Here is a 16,622-nt window from a genome sequence, read left to right as displayed (position 1 = left end):
ATTATATGCACATACACAAATCAAATAACCTGTTGCTTTTTATTTTTTTTTCTTCAGTGGAACATCCAAAAGTCAAATTCCCCAGTTTGAGAGCATGTTGATGCAAAGAATAATGCAAGATCCTCAAAAAAACAGAAACCCACCCCAAAATATAGCCTGACATTGCTGGCATTAATCTCACCTCTCTAAACCAGCTCTAAATTAAAATATCAAAAGGAAAGGATGCTTCCCAGAGATACAAATACTAATCATTGTTTTTCATAGCCTTCTACACAGCCATTTGCCCTTGTGAAAGATGATTATAAAATATTATTCTGTCTGTATGCCCCATCAAATCAAAATAGTGAATGTAATTCCAAGCTTACTCCCTTTGCACTGCTTCCTGTAATCATTTGGAGGTACTGGGAAAAACACAAATCAATATTAATAATTTTAAAAATTCTCTTTCCATGTCCTCTTCCATTGGTTTTTGCTTAATCCTATCACAGTCTGAAAATCAAAGCACCATTCACTGTCATGAAGCTGCATACTGTACATAGAAAGGAAATTTGGGATCAAATCCTTTATATGGAGAACATCCCCTTGGTGAAAGTAAGATGGTTGCACCATGTAAGAAACTCATAGGATCACAGAATGGCTTGGGTTGGAACGGATCTTAAAGACCAGTGAGCTCCTACCACCCTGCTTTAAGCAGGGCTGCCACCCATTAGATCAGGCAGCCCAGAATAGCGTCCAATCTGGCTGTGAACATCTCCAGGGATGAGGCATCCACAGCTTCTCTGGGCACCAGTGTCAGTGCCTCACCACTCTCTGAGTAAAAACTTTTTTTTTTTTAACAAGTAGCCTAAATTTCCCTTCTTCTAGTTTAAATCCATTGCCCCTTGTCCTATCGCTATCATACTGTGTAAAAAGTCAGTTCCTCTCCTGCTAATAATCTCTCCTCAAGTACTGAAAGTTGGCAATTACATCTTCCCTGAGTCTTCTCCAGATAAATAAGCCCAGCTCCCTCAGTCTTTCTTCATAGGAGAGGTGCTCTAGCCATCTGCTCATGTTTTGGCTTTGCTCCAACAGCTCCACATCATTCTTGTGCAGGGGGCTCCAGGCCTAGCCACAGTACTCCAGACGGGGACTTACAAGGGCAAAGCAGAGGAGGAGACTGGGAGGCAGAGCATCATGGAATCACAGAATGAATCATAGAATGGCCTGGGTCGAAAAGGACCATAATCATCATCTAGTTCCTACCCCTCTGCTATGTGCAGGGTTGCCAACCAGTAGGCCAGGTTGCCCAGAGCCTGGAGGCTTTGAATGCCTCCAGGGATGGGGCATCCACAACCTCTTTGGGCAACTTGTTCCAATGTGTCACCACCCTCTGTGTGAAAAAATCATATAGCAATCTTATTATTTTTGGGTGCAAGGAGAAGATGAAAGCAAAGGTAGCAGCTGGTAGCTGCTGAGGATATCTGTGGAGTTACTATGGCACTGCACATATAAGCTGAGGTTGATCCTATATTTCCTTCCCATGTGCCTGGGCAAGCAGCCCAGTTAAATGCACACAGCACTGGCATAGAGCCTTGGTGCTCAATGGGCTGCCCAGGCAGGTGGTGGAATCACCATCCTTGGAGGTGCTCAAGAAATGTTTAGATGCTGTTCTAAGGGACATGGTTTAGTGGGGAAATATTAGTGGTAGGTGGACAGCTGAACTGGATGATCTTGGAGGTCTTTTCCAGCTTTGGTGATTCTATGATTCATTCCAAACGTATCGAACAGTTTTACCAAAAACTCTTTGCTCTGCCCAGTGCTGAAAGAATACATGAAGGACAGCTACTTTGCAAACAGGTCTGAATGGAACAGGAAGGGCTGGAAGATGTGTCTTGAGAGTCAAACACACTCTTGGTTATGTCTTTGCTAACATTTTTCTGCTACCTTTGCATAATCCATGGAACAGCAAATTATGTTTGACATATGAATTTTTTTCAAAAAAGACTGAAAAAAAAAACCAAAAACATTTTGTGGCTTTGACTAGTAAAGATGCAAAGCCTAAAAGCTTCAGATTATAGATTATACTTTGGTCTACTTCATTACATACCTCATGTGGAAATTCATTATGGTAAAATGTTACCTAATTTAATTTATTATGCTTTGATTTTTTTAAAAAACTTATTTAATTAAAAACTTCCCAAATTATGTAATTTATTATGGCATGACCATTGTTAATGAAGCTCACAAAAGGTTCTGTTGGATAAATTCATGCAAAGGAGATGAAGCGGAGCAGAATGAAGGATTATGTTTTCAGAATTCTGAGGCAAAAAAAAGCCTGAAATAAATGCAAGTTGTGAGCGTTTGGAGCAGAGGGTGTTTTCATTGTAATTATTTCAGACTGCACACTGATTACAGAAGATTAACATAAATAGGAATATTTATTGCAGAGGTTTCTGTTCTTGTTAGGAAATCCCTTGAATACAGGAAACTCATGAACACGCTGTACCATACCATCATAAATTTTTGTTCTCTTTTTTTTTCTATTCTAGATATACAAAAAAAAACCCACCATAACTAAAACAACTTTAGGCCTTGAAGGAAAAACACCACTGGTTCTGCAGTAACACAACAAAACAAAGATGCAACCTTGCTGCTCAAGAGTGAGTGTTTTGGCAGATACTTGTTCCTTCCTCCCAGAATTGCCCTTGTAGTACGAGACACGAGGTTATCCTCCAGAGCCTATGGTTCTAGCCACAGACCATGTAGTCAGTGCAATAAAAATCATTGCAACTAACAGCTTTTAACACCCTTCCCCTCCATTCACAACAGCTAACTGGATACATAAACAATTCACATCTAATTTCGATTCTATCTTACTCCAATTCCACATTAAGCAACGGTGAAGAGTACTACAATCCATTCAGCCTAGGAGAAAAAAACATTTCTTTCTGAAAATTTTTCAAAAAAAAAATAAGTAGATAAATACATCTGGTGATGGTACTGGAGGTGTGCATTATATATCTCACTGTATCTTCTACTTCACTCCTTCACTTTCATAATTTGTTTTGTTGTGTCAGTCGGATCACAAGTCGGATACAAACAAACAAGAAGAAAAGTAAATGGCTCAAAGCAGGGTTTTCTGAATGTATCTTCAATTTGATTAAGCCTATTGCTGTAATAACTTTCTAGCTGTTTTGTTCAGTTTTAAGGAGAATGAGAGACAGCTTTTCAAGCTATCTGGCTATTTGTGCACCAGCTGTGTGAAGAACAGTATCACAGAATCACAGAATTGTAGGGGTTGGAAGGCCCCTCTGGAGATCATCCAGTCCAACTCCACTAAATCAGGTTCCTTACAGTAGGTTTCACAGGAAAGCATCCAGATGGGTCTTTACTATCTCAGAGGAGGAGACTCCACAAATGGAGTCTCCACAAGAAGGAAATGCATATATTCTATGAGTGTAAGAGGCAAAGATGCTACCTGTTCAAAGGAGTGTGACTACAGTTGTCAGTTTCATATTCCTCTACACGATGAACATTTTTTCCTATTGTTCTGCATTGACCATTGATACAAAAAGGTCACATGGACCTTTCCATACATCTCCAGGTATGCCACACACTATAGTTGCAAATAGCACAGTGGTCAGCCACACCACCACTGGCCAGATCCTAGCCCTTCACCCAGTTGCCTAGAGACCCAAGGGGCTATGAGTAGCTTTCCTTTACATTCTTCAGTCCTGTGTTTGCCTTGTACTGGATGGTGCCAGGAGCATGGGTCATAGAATCACAGATTCATTAAGGTTGGAAAGACCACTAAGATCATCTAATCCAACTATCAGCCCATCACTACCATGCCCACTAACCGTGACCCTCAGGGCCACTTCTACAAGTTTCTCAAACCCCTCCAGGGACGGCAACTCCACCACCTCCCTGGGCAGCCTGTGCCACTACCTCACCAGGGTGAGACCTAAGCCCTATGTTCCTGGCCCAGGGAGGACCTGGGCTGCCTCAGACCTGCTATGCCACAGGGTCACCACAGATTGGAAGATGGGGTGGGAACCCTGGGTACCGCCACTGCCATCTGTAGCCAGTAGTAGGGTCTGGCCCCTTCCCAAAGGCAACAGAAGGGATCTCACATTGTGACCAGTGGTTTGAACATGGCTGGGAGCCAGAAGCCCATGGAACATGTCCGTCTCACACCACAGATGCACACTGCTGTTGTGCCTCGCTAAGGCAGTTTTAGTAGCAAGGTCCACTGTCAACAGCATACCTCATACTCCAAATTTGTCTCTCTATTTCAATGCTGTGAAACAGTACCTTTGACTGCAATTCAGGTATGGCTTTAAAATAAAAAGTACTACTGAAAAAAACAGCAGCCTTGTCTAACATTTACAGAACAACTCTCCATGAGATTTTTTTAAGTCTTTCCAAGCCAATTGTATAATGCCACAGGTTTTCACAAGCATAGCTAAGGGCAGAGTTCAGGTCCCTGTACATACATTTCTTCTATTCACTGTCATCTGCAAGGGGTCAAATGCTGACAGCACAGAAGCAATTCCACATAAAAACATTACAGAAAAGGGGAAGATCTGCTGAAGTGGCAGAGGGATTCACCACAAGCAGGATGAAATCACTGGGGTTTCAAAAAGAGGCAATAAGCAAAAAATGAGAGAATTGTTTCTTCCTCAGTTCAGAACAGAAGGGCCGCATCAGAAATTGTACCATACTTGCAGGGGGGAGGGAGAATTTATGGGCACAATTACAAATTCTGCAAATCCTTTCCGAAGGACTGTCCTTGAACGAGTGAAGCAAGATCCCAATCTCCCCAAACTAACTACATAACAGGGCTCAGCAGGAATAAAACACATTGTACAACTGTCACTTTTATCATTTTGAGCAGAATCTTGTTTCAGCAGGCTGTCAGATGACAAAGGTAGATATGAATTCAGTAGATTATACTGAAGTACCAAAAATAGCTGTTTCAAGTATTTTTGTATTGCAAATTAGAAACCATGCTTCACTTTCCATTTGGGTATATAGTATGTCCAAATCAGTAAGATTAATATTCATTCTTAAGGTGTATTCATTATGATTTTTCATACAAGTAATACAAACTGAGACTGCATGCACATTACGGTCTTAAATCTGTTATGGTTTACACCCACTGTAATCAAAGCAACCTCAGTGAGCTCAGATTTATGCAGGAATACTTCAAATCACTAAATGCAATTGATTCTGAAGGAAAAAAAGCAATACTGAGGTTTCCAAAACAAATAGCTTTCGAATCACAAATGAGAACACCTCTGAACAACTCCTAGTCTTATATTTGAACCTACAGACTTTCCCATGGCTCCTCTCCCCATAAGAAATTTCAGAAGAGGATACCTTTAGTATGGCTTTCGAAAAACAGCAGCAATAAAAACACAGTCAGATAAAAATAAAATAGTAAAAAGGTTATGGACTGTAAACATTCTCATTAGTACACAAATATTTGCGAGGAAAATTGCACAAAGTTTACTTTTGATTAACCAAATACATTGATATGCTATAATAGAACATTTCTGCAGCACCAACTGGGAAATGCAGAGTTGCTGCACTTGGTTAAGCCTTCCGAAGACTATTCTAAACTATCACTTTAGAATTTATTTTCTTGTTCAGAATGACCAATTTCCCTTGAGAAATGGAAGACATAATACGTTTGTAATCTCCAAAGGTGACCTGCATCTTCTAGAAACATTTCTCTTGGTTGTGTCAATATCTCTAATGGACTTTGTTCTTTAAACATGACTTAGATTCAGAGACAAATTAAAGCAAAGATTCACAAGTTGGAGGAGGGGGAGAACTACAAAAAAAAAAAAAAACAAAAAAAGTAATACCAGGAACGTTAGAGATTATAGACCCACGCTGCACAGCAGTCACATGGGACTCCCCCGCTCCCAGAAACATTGAAAGCTCACCAACCCACCCTCCCACAGCCACGCTACTAAGAGAAAAGAACTGAGCACTTCTTTTCAGTGAGGTTTTGGAGGAGCACTGAATCAGAACCTTGAAGGCCTTGTGTAAACCACACAGTTTAAAACATCTTTGACTCACACTGCTGATTCTTGTTAATAACTAACATGCCTGCATTTGAGAGCGCAGTACACATAGCAAAGCTTCGCACCAGCAGGTACTGAAAAGTGGTCATAGTTCCATTTATACTCAGGACCAGATCCATAACAAAACTCCTTGTTTATAGAAAAGACCAGGCTTGAACTTGAACAGACTTTTAAGATGCCAGCTTCTCAGGGAAGCCCACTGCTGTTCGTGGCCCTCAGCCCTTCGTGCAGACACAGAGGTCTTCATCAAGAAGCTTTCCTGGGATTACAGATTCCACAAGCTGTTTCTTGTAGCAGGGTCCTTGTCTCAGCCCTGACAAATACCCACACCCCATGCACATCCATAATGCCAGCTTTCCCTGGGCAAGGAATACACCTCCAACAATCCCACCAAGAAAGCATCTGTGAGCTTAGCAAGGAAATGCATTAGCAGGATGTTTTATCATTTATGTCTTGCCAAAGAATTGCAAACTTAATAGAAAATGCTTCAGCATGCTTTGATATTTCTGCCCTCCTTTTCTTCAGCTAGGTCTTCTTAGACAGACGTTTGGCCTGATACATCCCTCTCAGCTCTTCGTAGACAGCACTGTCCTCTCATGTGTCCTCTCACACCAAGCCTGAAAAATTCAAGACCAAACTGAAGAACAACAACCCCTTCACATGTGGTAAGTTATAGCTGTCAGAGGCTGGCTTTTATGTTTTGTTGGCTGTGAGTTTGTTGGTGATTGTGTTGTAGTTTTTATTCTGGACAGGCAAAGAAAACAAGTTCCCTATTCAAATGCATCCATATCTCTTTAGAGATCAAACACTCAACTAACAGCAAAAGCTTTCACCAGCAAGAGGAACTACAGCACAGCCTCAAAGACCCAAGGTGAATTTTCCAAAATCAAAAAGAGCCCCTAAAGCAAAGAGGTGTCCCTCCAAGTGGTGCTCTGGCATATTCATAGGTGCATCATTACTCTTGTGACAACAGGGCTCATTCCCCTTTGCAACACTGAAATCAAGGCTCCAAAACCACTCCTGCCGCAAAGCAGTAGGTTATTTGACTTTCAGTCCCATGTTTCACTGGTTATCACAGCAGTTGAATAGTAATTTTCTTCTGATCACATTTGAGGAATACATGTTTCTCTATAATTGGAAAAAGCAAAGGCTATGGCACAAGAAAACAGATTTCAAAAGGCTTATGCATAGGAGTTTTTCTTTTCTTTCCATTCAGGTGTGAAAATGATTAGAAAAGAATATAATTAGCACATTTTTCCATCAATTTTCTTTTGGAAGTAAAGACAAGGAGTACTTAATTTCCTTTTTTTTTTTTTTTTTTTTTTTTTTTTTTCTCAGATTCATTCTTTATTTACTAAGAACTATAAAAATCCTTTGAGAAAGTAATACATTGAAGTCTAATAAAATCTAAGCAAAATATTTTCAAAGGCAGCTTAGGTACAATTATTAAGCTGTCAAATAAAAGCAGCTAGCCTAAGTTATATTGGAGAAGGGATAAAGTTTAGAGCCTATTTCTCAGGATGAAACAGAACTATTTCCAGGAGCAAGCCTACTATCCAAAAGTGCCAGGAGGGAACTCTGTGAACAGCAAAGGGTGTGGGTGACAACACTACAGATAACTGCTGGTAGTAAGAAGTCCCCCTTCCCCAGTCTCTGATTTCCACTACCGCAAACCTTTCACCTCAGTAGTCAGCCAAAATTGATTCATACCAACCGACCACATCATGCTCATTATCTGCAATTAAAAACAAACATTTTTTTCTTTTTCCCCTAGGCTGAAATATTGAATTGTGCTTCGCTAATAGCTGATCCTTAGTAATTAAATCTCTGTCAGCTGTGGTATTTAAGTCACTGAGAAGTTATGCTGTCGGTGTCCTTTACCTGCAACTGAGTGCTCCAAAATGAAGAAAGGCACTACAAATACATATACATAAATGAGGAAACTGCAGATACATAGGAAATTGAGAGGGCCTTGGTACAGGAGCCAAGTGAATGGAAGGGCAAATGCTCACAGAATCAGCCTCTTGTTTCCCCCTCGCTAGTACTGAAGTGAGTGACTGATGCTGCATGGAGCAAGTGGAAAGTACTGTTCTACAAGCCTGAGTATTTGTATTCATTTGCGTGAGCCCAAGTGATCAGGTAGGATTCAAAGCTGCAATGCACAGCTTTTAGAAGCAGAATTAAAAACAAGTAACTTTAGTAAACATGATTAAATCTGCTCTATTAAAACATCAAACATCCAAGACACAATAACCACAGTCAGCAAGACTGTTTTTGGGAACCTATGCAAACCACTGATTACCTGCTCTGCATCTATACAGCAGGAGGAAAATAAAGGAGCTGAGCAACCTGCAGCCTCCTCATTCACCTCATGGTTTTCTAATGATTGCTCAAGCTAACTCAAACAGCCATAAACTTTTTAAAGCAATTTACTTATCTCCAAAGCATTGCTTGGCAAGTCATGCATGCCACAGTACAAATACGGAGAAGAAAATACACAGAGATGACACTGCATGGAGAGAATTTCTCTACATTCTTTGAAGAAAGTGCAGAGTCAGTAGAAGTAAGTTTGTGTGCAGTGACACAGCTACACAAACATTCTAAATGTGAACAGTGTTTTCACACAAACTCACACATATATATTTTGCAAATTCATGCCAAAAAAAAAAAAAAAAAATCTTTGATTGTATCCAATATGCAGTCTCATTCCATAACAAGAAAGGCACCAAGCAGAAGAGCTTTTTGTCTGGAAAAAAATAAATACGCATCTGTGAGCTGAAGTCAGCAGTGAAGGTGTAACAGCAAATATCCCTATTACTTACAAGAAAGAACCATTCTTGGGCAGCACAGGCAGAAGGCAAAGAAGTGTATCAGTTACTGCTATGCAAACCGGATCAAAAGAGCAGTGCACAGCTGATACATCCACAGTTCTTCATGCAGCATGACAATGAGAGGGGCTGAGATGATAGTAAATGATGCAACAGCATGGATTCAATCTTTAACAGATTCATGTCAGTGGTTTTTTTTTTTTTTTGCTCGCCACCAAGGGAAGCTGCAATGATACTGACACTGCACAGTTGACGGTTGTTGTTCAATGTGTTAAGAAAGAAAAACAAAAAAAAAAACAAAAAAAACCACTACACAACTGCTATAATTAAGGGAATTGCTTGGCCTCTGTCCATTTTGTTCCACACTGCTGCCTCACACTTGTTTAAAGAACTGAGAAAATTTGTTGAGAATGTGGCAGATAGTGGGAAAAAAAATGTTAAGCTTGACTGGTTCAAATTAGGCAGTATTTGTACAGATGGAGCACCTGCCGTGACTGGCAAGAAGAACAGTCGTGTCGCTTTGCAAGAAAAGTTTTTGGATCGAAAGTTATTGAAATACCATTTGTATCCATCACAATTTTTTTTTTCCGAGCCAAAGACCATTTTCTTACACACTTAAATCCTGTTGTCTCCTACTCCAGCAAAATAAGTATTTATGCATGAGAGCTGCCAATAAACATGACGTGTAATTGATGAAAATGATGAGCATAATACATATACAGTGATGTCTGTCAAAGAGCAAAAACTGCAAAAGATTCTGGAAACAGTAAGTAACCGATAGAATCTCTTAACAGAAATCATTAACTCTTCAATGACAACGCTTAAAACAAGAATGGGAGAAGGAATCTAGTCTGCACGGACAAAGCAACTCCGCTCAGCTGCCTCAATCTGCACCCACAGGGGAAAGATTGCCCACTGAGTGCATGCTTTCATCCCTGCACTGCTTTTAAATCAAAGGTGAGATGTTCTTACTCAATTTGAACTGGTGTGCTTTAGTCATCTGTGGTGTTTGAGAGGTGACAAGTGAAGTTCTAAGGTATGCTGTGTTCTAAGGCACTCCCCTGTGTGTGGGGAGTTGTTCCACTCTTAATTTGAAGATTCTAGAAAAGAATAATTTTCCTCTCACATTCCTCTTTACAAAGTCACGTAGACCATTTTCTTTGAAACAGATTGGAATTTCTCAGCTTTAACAAGGAGGAGATATTCTTGCAGAACAGAGCGAAGATCTATATACCATTATCTTCTGAACAACACCAGACATATCCAGGGTACAGCAAAATCCAAAAATGAGTACTTGAAAGCAGATATCCTCTGATACACGCCTTCCCTTCTAGTGCATCTGCAGCTTGGCAATGATGAGTATTCAAGAACAGTAATATTCTATCACAAACTTTGTTAAAAAGAGACTGTTTAAAAGCAACCCATTTTCATCACAAGGACTCGGTGTCAACAACACTGGAAAGGCAAAACGGATGGTTAGAAACTCTGTCAGACTACATGAAGGTTGCAGTGGCAATTGTACTCTGTTCACTTCAGGAAAAAGGAACTAAGGGTCATTCTCTCTTTTGACACTAATAAGGATAAATTATGTTTAATAATCACGATAAATTTTAAAGACCATTTGCAGCATCTCTAGGAAAAAAAAAAACAACAAACAACAACAGCAGCAAACCCTGGACCACTCATGCTGATAAGACAGAGACAGCCCTAGATTTATTGACCCCTGGCCCTCTGAGTAGCCTTTGCCTGTGAATTTTTTCTTTCTTCTGGACCTCTTAAATTTGCACATATTTATTCTTTTTTTTTCTTCTTGGCAAACACCATTTTTGCCTGGACAGAGGTAAATAGAAGATATTAATTAAAAAAAAAAAAAAAAAAAAAAAAAAAAGGAACAAAAAAACCCCACCACAATCCTCAACTTCAGATAAAACAAACAAACAAACAAAAAAAAAAACAGAACAACTTCAGACTATGTTTTCAGGAGCACATGAAAAGTCTGGGGTTTCATAAGGCTAACATGGTACTTAAATACTGCTGTATGAAGAATTAAAAAAAAAAACAAACAATGGAAACAATGGAAAACAAATGGAAGTCTGAATGGATCCATTGTCATTATCCAACACGAACTACAAATGGGCTATAAGTTCAGTAATTTGAACATCTGTAGCTTAAACTTTTGTGTGTTCTTTTTAATATCCATAAGCTGGAGTATCATCAACCAGATATACAACCACCACTGCCCACTAAATAGCACGCAGTGTAGTGAGAAACTTCATGGAAGATTTTGTTGCAGTTATTTTGCTCAGTACTGTTACAAATTCTGTTCTTTAGGGATGAAGAGCACTGGCAAGAACCAAAGGTTGCACACCCAGCAACCTTTTGTTTATTTTTAATTAAGATGTCTTCTGCAACAGTAAACAGCATCGATTCATCTGAATGTCCAGAAGTTTCATCCTTTTGCTGCCTATTTTTCACGTGCACATAGAAGTTAATACTTTTTAACTAGTGCGAAAGTGTTTCTCACAAAGTATACCAACTTCCAACCCAAGGAATACACATTTTCAATCCAGATGAAAGAAAATAAGAAACACTTGCTTTCATTGCGTCCTATTAACTCCCAGTACAAACCCTAGAAGTAATCCTTCAAGTACCCTATCGAAACAGTGAATACCCCCAGTATTTACATACAAAACAACTTTAGTAAGTATAGTTGCAGAAGTATGCAACCTAATTTTGGTAAGCTGTAAAAGAAACAAACAAACAAAAACTTGTCTTTAAAATCAACGTTATTACTTGCTGGAGAAAGGAGGAGAGGTAACTTCCAGAGCAACACTGACAGAAGAGAAAATGATAACACCATTAAAAGAGCATCTACATAGTATACCTCTTAGGATGGTCTGTCACCAAGACGTGCACCTTAAAACATGTGCCCTATTAGTTGCAGTCGAGCATCCAAAGGAAAAACAGTAACATGAGGCGACCCCCAAGGGAAGAACATGCTGCATCAGACTCTCACCATTTGAGGAGAAGTCAAGCTGCTATGGAAGCACTGCAATACACTGATCGATACAGATTACCTTTTCCCAGTGAAAGCCCGCCCCTGTCCACTTGATCCCTGCTCATCCACCTTCTACTTTTCTTATGCCTTATTTCCTTCTCTCAAATTTCTACTTACTGTTTGTCTCCCCTTTTACTGCATAACCAGACTTTTTGTTTATTGTTACTTAAATAATTAAATAGTCTCCAATTGCTTTCCTACTTCCAAGGTAGAGCAGCAACCCATCTCTGTGCTATCACTCACTCCTGTCACCTCTCCCTTTCTCTTGTTACTGTCCTTTTACAGCACTATTCAGCAGGCAGAGTTCAACTTTCTGCTTCTTTTCAAAGGACAAGTTAGCAACATTACAAAATTGCTATTAAGGTAGGACAAATGTATTTTAAAGACACACGAAGTAGTTGGAGTGATCCAGAAAAGCAAAGGTAAACCACAGTCAAGTGCATCAAGATCTGTAGTGCTAATTTTCATCTCCATTTAAGTAAAAATTCCAATTACTCAGTTGAATGTCTCTCTGAAAAGGCCCTTTTCCAGCACCATTTACTCAAGAGGCACTTTTATCTCCTCTGTCTGTGGAGTTGAAGCACAGAAAGCTCAGCCCATTCCCTCAGCAAGACTCCTACTCAAGGAAAACAAGTAAATCTGCCCAACCACAGTGTCTTCCCCAAAGTCTCTGGGCGAGCCCCAGCACAGCAGTGAGCCAAACCAAAGGGCTGTGCTACAGCCACAGCAAATGCTTCATCCTTCAGAAAGGCTCAACTCCACCATTCACCCAGAGCTTTTTTCCTTGCTGTCTCTTCCTTTTGCTTTTCTCCTATTTCTAAGGCATCTGGCCTACTTTGTCTGTTCCCATTTTTCTCTTTCTCTTTCTTTTCATCCTTAAGATGTTCACCAGAGAGAAAAAAACAAACAAACAAAGAAAACAAACATCCTCAAGCACATTAATTCAGCTACCATCACCATTTCCTTGCTGATGAGAAGCAGGAATCGGGGGCTGCAGCAAACCACATGGCAACAGGCTTTCCCCACACACAGTGCTGAAGTCAGCACAGAAAGAAACTATCTTAAAAACAAACCTGCTTGCTGAAGGAACTTGATAGAGCATTTAAATATCTGGGGGACAGGAATAAAAATTATTTCTCGGTTGGCAGCAGTAAGCATTGTGTTGTTCCAAGTTCAGCCTAGGTCCCTGCATAACACATAGCAGCACAGGCTACAAACACAGCCTCATCAATAGAGTTCATACCAGTGCTGAAGTATCCAACCCAGTCTGCCCTTTCAGGAGATGACTTTTAGTAAATAAGCTAATATTTAAAAAGAGTTGGTCAAACAGGCCAAGGTAAATGCTATGCATTCCATGAACTCCAATAATTTATTCTTGGCTCAAACACTATTTTTTTAAATAAGGTTCTCTTTGCATTATAAGTGTCTGGTTTTCGGAGCTTTGTAAGAGATTTCCTCATATGTACTAAAAAAAATTCACTGGATGAAGCAAAACCACAAAGCTGATTTTGCTGGGCACAGAACACTGATTTAATTCACATTCTCAAGTCAGGACTGATCCAAAGAACTTGCATGCAGATGACAAGGATGGTAGCTACATGTAAATCCTGCAAGTGATCAAAACCACAATATTCTACACGGAGAAAAGCTCCTTCCTTCATCCATCTCATCAACTGAAACAATAATAACAAATATTTCTACACATTTTCCCGCTTCTTAAATTTTTCATTTCATCAAAAATTTTGAATCCTTCCTGACAGAGATAATCCATTGAATGATGCATATAAATATTGGGAATGACATAACATGAAACCCCTTAAAAGTGAGATTTAGAAGTGCCTTATTATTGAAAGTGAGCATCTACAGGTGAGTTTGTAGTAGAGCAACACATTTTCTCGGGGGTTTGACACCCAAGTCTGCACTGTAAGAGAGAACAGGTCCATAAACTCCAGTTCTACTGCTAGGAGATTATTTCCTGAGCTGTCCTATGATGTGGTTGTTCTGAAGGTAGCCAGGTTCTAATGTAGCTTCAGCACAAGAAGGAAAATATTCCTCTCTTCCAAAAGACTTTAAATAGAACCCTGTGAAGCACATGGCAGAGGCAAACCACAACACCTTGCTATTCTTTTCATGTTGTAGCAAAGCTCCCAAGGATTTCACCAGGACAGGAATGGATCCAGAGCACAAGCCTCTATAGCTATTAAAAAGGTGTTTCGTTTTTACTACTTAATTTGATTAATTTGAGCCAAAACATGCTGATTCTTGACAGCTGCAGATCTGATCCTCCTCCTCGATCACTCTGGTCCTGTTCTCCGAGATGCTGAGCAGCTTCAGCTCGCCCCAAGTCAATGGAAAGCCACCATGAGCTACAGGAGCTCACCCTGCTCACACCAAAAGCAGTGCTCCTTTACAGCAGACCTCAAGGTGGTAACCCCAGCAGCAACAGCTGAATAAATGCAAGAGACTTGGACTCAAACCCAAGCTGCTCCCCACCACAGCCACAGACCTCCCATCAGGGCCAAGAGGCACATTCCCTCAGCACTCTGTGTGCGGGACCGTATGACAACGGGGCCAATTCTGCTGCCTTGAGTCATCGGAGTATTACCTGTAGGAGTGATCCCATAGAAACCCATAGCAACTCACACAAGCGAGGGCTGCAGAATCAGCTCAGCAATCACACCGCTAGCATTAATTCCAAGCAAGATACAGAAACTCAACTAGAAAACTAGACTCTGAACATAGTAAAGGTTTTGCAAATTAGTTTACTTTACAGCTTAATCACTTTCTTCTTTCCTTCTAAATCAAATGGGAAGCCCATTGTGTGTCTGTCCTTTTTAATTAAATTGCTAAGAAAAATACCAACACGTAAGCCAATGGAACACAGTAGTTCCCTGTATCAAAGCCTTCCAGTTACTGCTTTGTATGACACACACACCTTGCAATTTAAATGCACAAATTGTTAGATAGATTACCACGAGAAGAAATTATTCCCTGCTACTGTTCGGCACTCAGAAGAGGCCGTCCTAGGAAGAGTTTGAGGCTCTAAAAACACTCATTTTTCTTTCCTTGCCAAATTTATAACATTTTGTCAGGATTATTATTTTTAAACAATTACAGTCTTCTCAAGTTGCTTATTTTGTCATTTCCATATGTATGGAAATACCTCTGGGCTCATTTCTTTAAGACAAATGCTATACATTGGTTGCTCGATTTTCATTCTGACTCTGGGAGGAGTTGGCTCCTCTGTGCTTCTCAAGTTATCCGACTGCTCTCGCTCCATAATCACACCATTTCTGCTCTCTAGGGACGCTTAGCAAGATCGGGTGATAACCACCAGCCTGAAGGGCTCAGCGATTTTCTGACCGATTCTCTAAAATCTTCTCATTTTTAAGGGAAAGAGCCAAGAAGGAAAAGAAAAATTCCCGCTGGCATATCCAAGACTATGTCCTAAATTTTTAGGGAGGGGAAATTCTGGACGCACAGATTCCCAGAAAGGAGAGGGCACAGCTTGCTGCTACCCGCACAGCACCAGGCACACACGCTCTGCCGGCCGCCTGACATTTCTGTGCCTCCCTAAGGTCGCGGCCGTGCCCCCCGGGTTCCCCACCGCCCACAGCCCCACGCCGCGCACACGGAGCACCCGGGGGCTGCGGCTGCGCCCGGAGACCGCAGCGCCCCCCGCGCCGCTGCCCTACGGGGCTGCGGGCGGTGCAGCTCACCTGGCCGCGGCCAGCTCCGCCGCCGCCCCCGCTGCCATTTGTTGCTCGCTTTCGGAGGGAGCTGCTCTCCTCCCCATCGCCGCCGCCCGCTCCGTAGCAACTGGTCCAGGTAGGTCTCAAAGTGGAAAAATCCCACGGCGACACCAACGGCGTCTTCTCCCCGCTCCGCGCCCCGGCCGCCGCCCGCATGCGGATCGGCGCGACCTCGGCGGTGAACGGGCGCCTTGGAAACCCGGGCACGGCGGCGGGCGCTTTTCCCTTTGCTTTTCGGGATCGGGGAGGGGAACCTCCCCTCCTCGTTTCACCCGGGCTGCGGGTGGCAGCCCCCCTCCCGGCAGCCTCCGCCCCTTAATTCCCCCTTCCCCCGCTGCCTCGGCTGATCCCCAGCCCCGGCACAGTACGGCAGCCCCCGGGCAGCGGCAGCAGCGACGTTCGCCTCCCTCCCTCCCCGTCGACTTTTCTCGTGGTGCCGCCTCCCCCAAACCGTGCCCGCAGGACCCCGCAACTCACATCGCAGAGCGGCGGCGCCTCCCGCAAAACTTCGCGGCGCGACTCAGCTCGGCGCGATTCGGCTCGGCGCAACAGGCAGCGCAGCCTTACCTGGCGCGGAGCCGCCGCGCCATGGGAGCGCCGGGCGGAGCCTGCCGGCGGCACGGCCGGAGCCGGGGCCGGGGCGGCGGGGCCGGGGAGCAGCCACCGCCCGCCCGCCCGCCCTCCTGCCTCCGCCGGGCCGGGCGGCTCTGCCTGCCGCCGCCGCTCCCTCCTGCCCTGCGCTGCGGCTGCAGGCAGCGGGAGGGAGGAGAGAGCAGAGGGGGAGGCAGGGAGGGAAGGAGGAGACTCCCCTCGCGCTCCCGCAGGCACGGCGGGAGATGTTCCCCCGGAGCGCTGATGCCGGCGGGATGCCGCTCCCCTCCAGGCCGGGATGCTCGGGGCTCTCCTCGCA

General features: G+C 42.5%; 1 protein-coding gene across 3 annotated transcripts in view; it reads right to left on the bottom strand.

Annotated features, from left to right (window-relative positions):
• The window catches only part of LRRC3B (leucine rich repeat containing 3B), a 60,272-nt gene extending 43,890 nt beyond the window's left edge, over positions 1–16,382 (bottom strand). The window contains exon 1 of one of the 3 annotated variants that reach the window (XM_048951391.1): positions 16,280–16,382. The gene's annotated coding sequence lies outside the window, so the exon portion shown is untranslated. Of the gene's footprint in view, positions 1–15,679; positions 16,013–16,189 lie in introns of those variants that run through there. The other 2 variants (XM_048951389.1, XM_048951388.1) reach the window with 2 other exon arrangements.
• Between the last annotated feature and the right edge of the window lie 240 nt (positions 16,383–16,622).

The sequence above is a fragment of the Lagopus muta genome, chromosome 7, assembly GCF_023343835.1.
Source record: "Lagopus muta isolate bLagMut1 chromosome 7, bLagMut1 primary, whole genome shotgun sequence".
Classification (NCBI taxonomy): domain Eukaryota; kingdom Metazoa; phylum Chordata; class Aves; order Galliformes; family Phasianidae; genus Lagopus; species Lagopus muta.
This window is presented reverse-complemented; position numbering and strand designations above follow the sequence as displayed.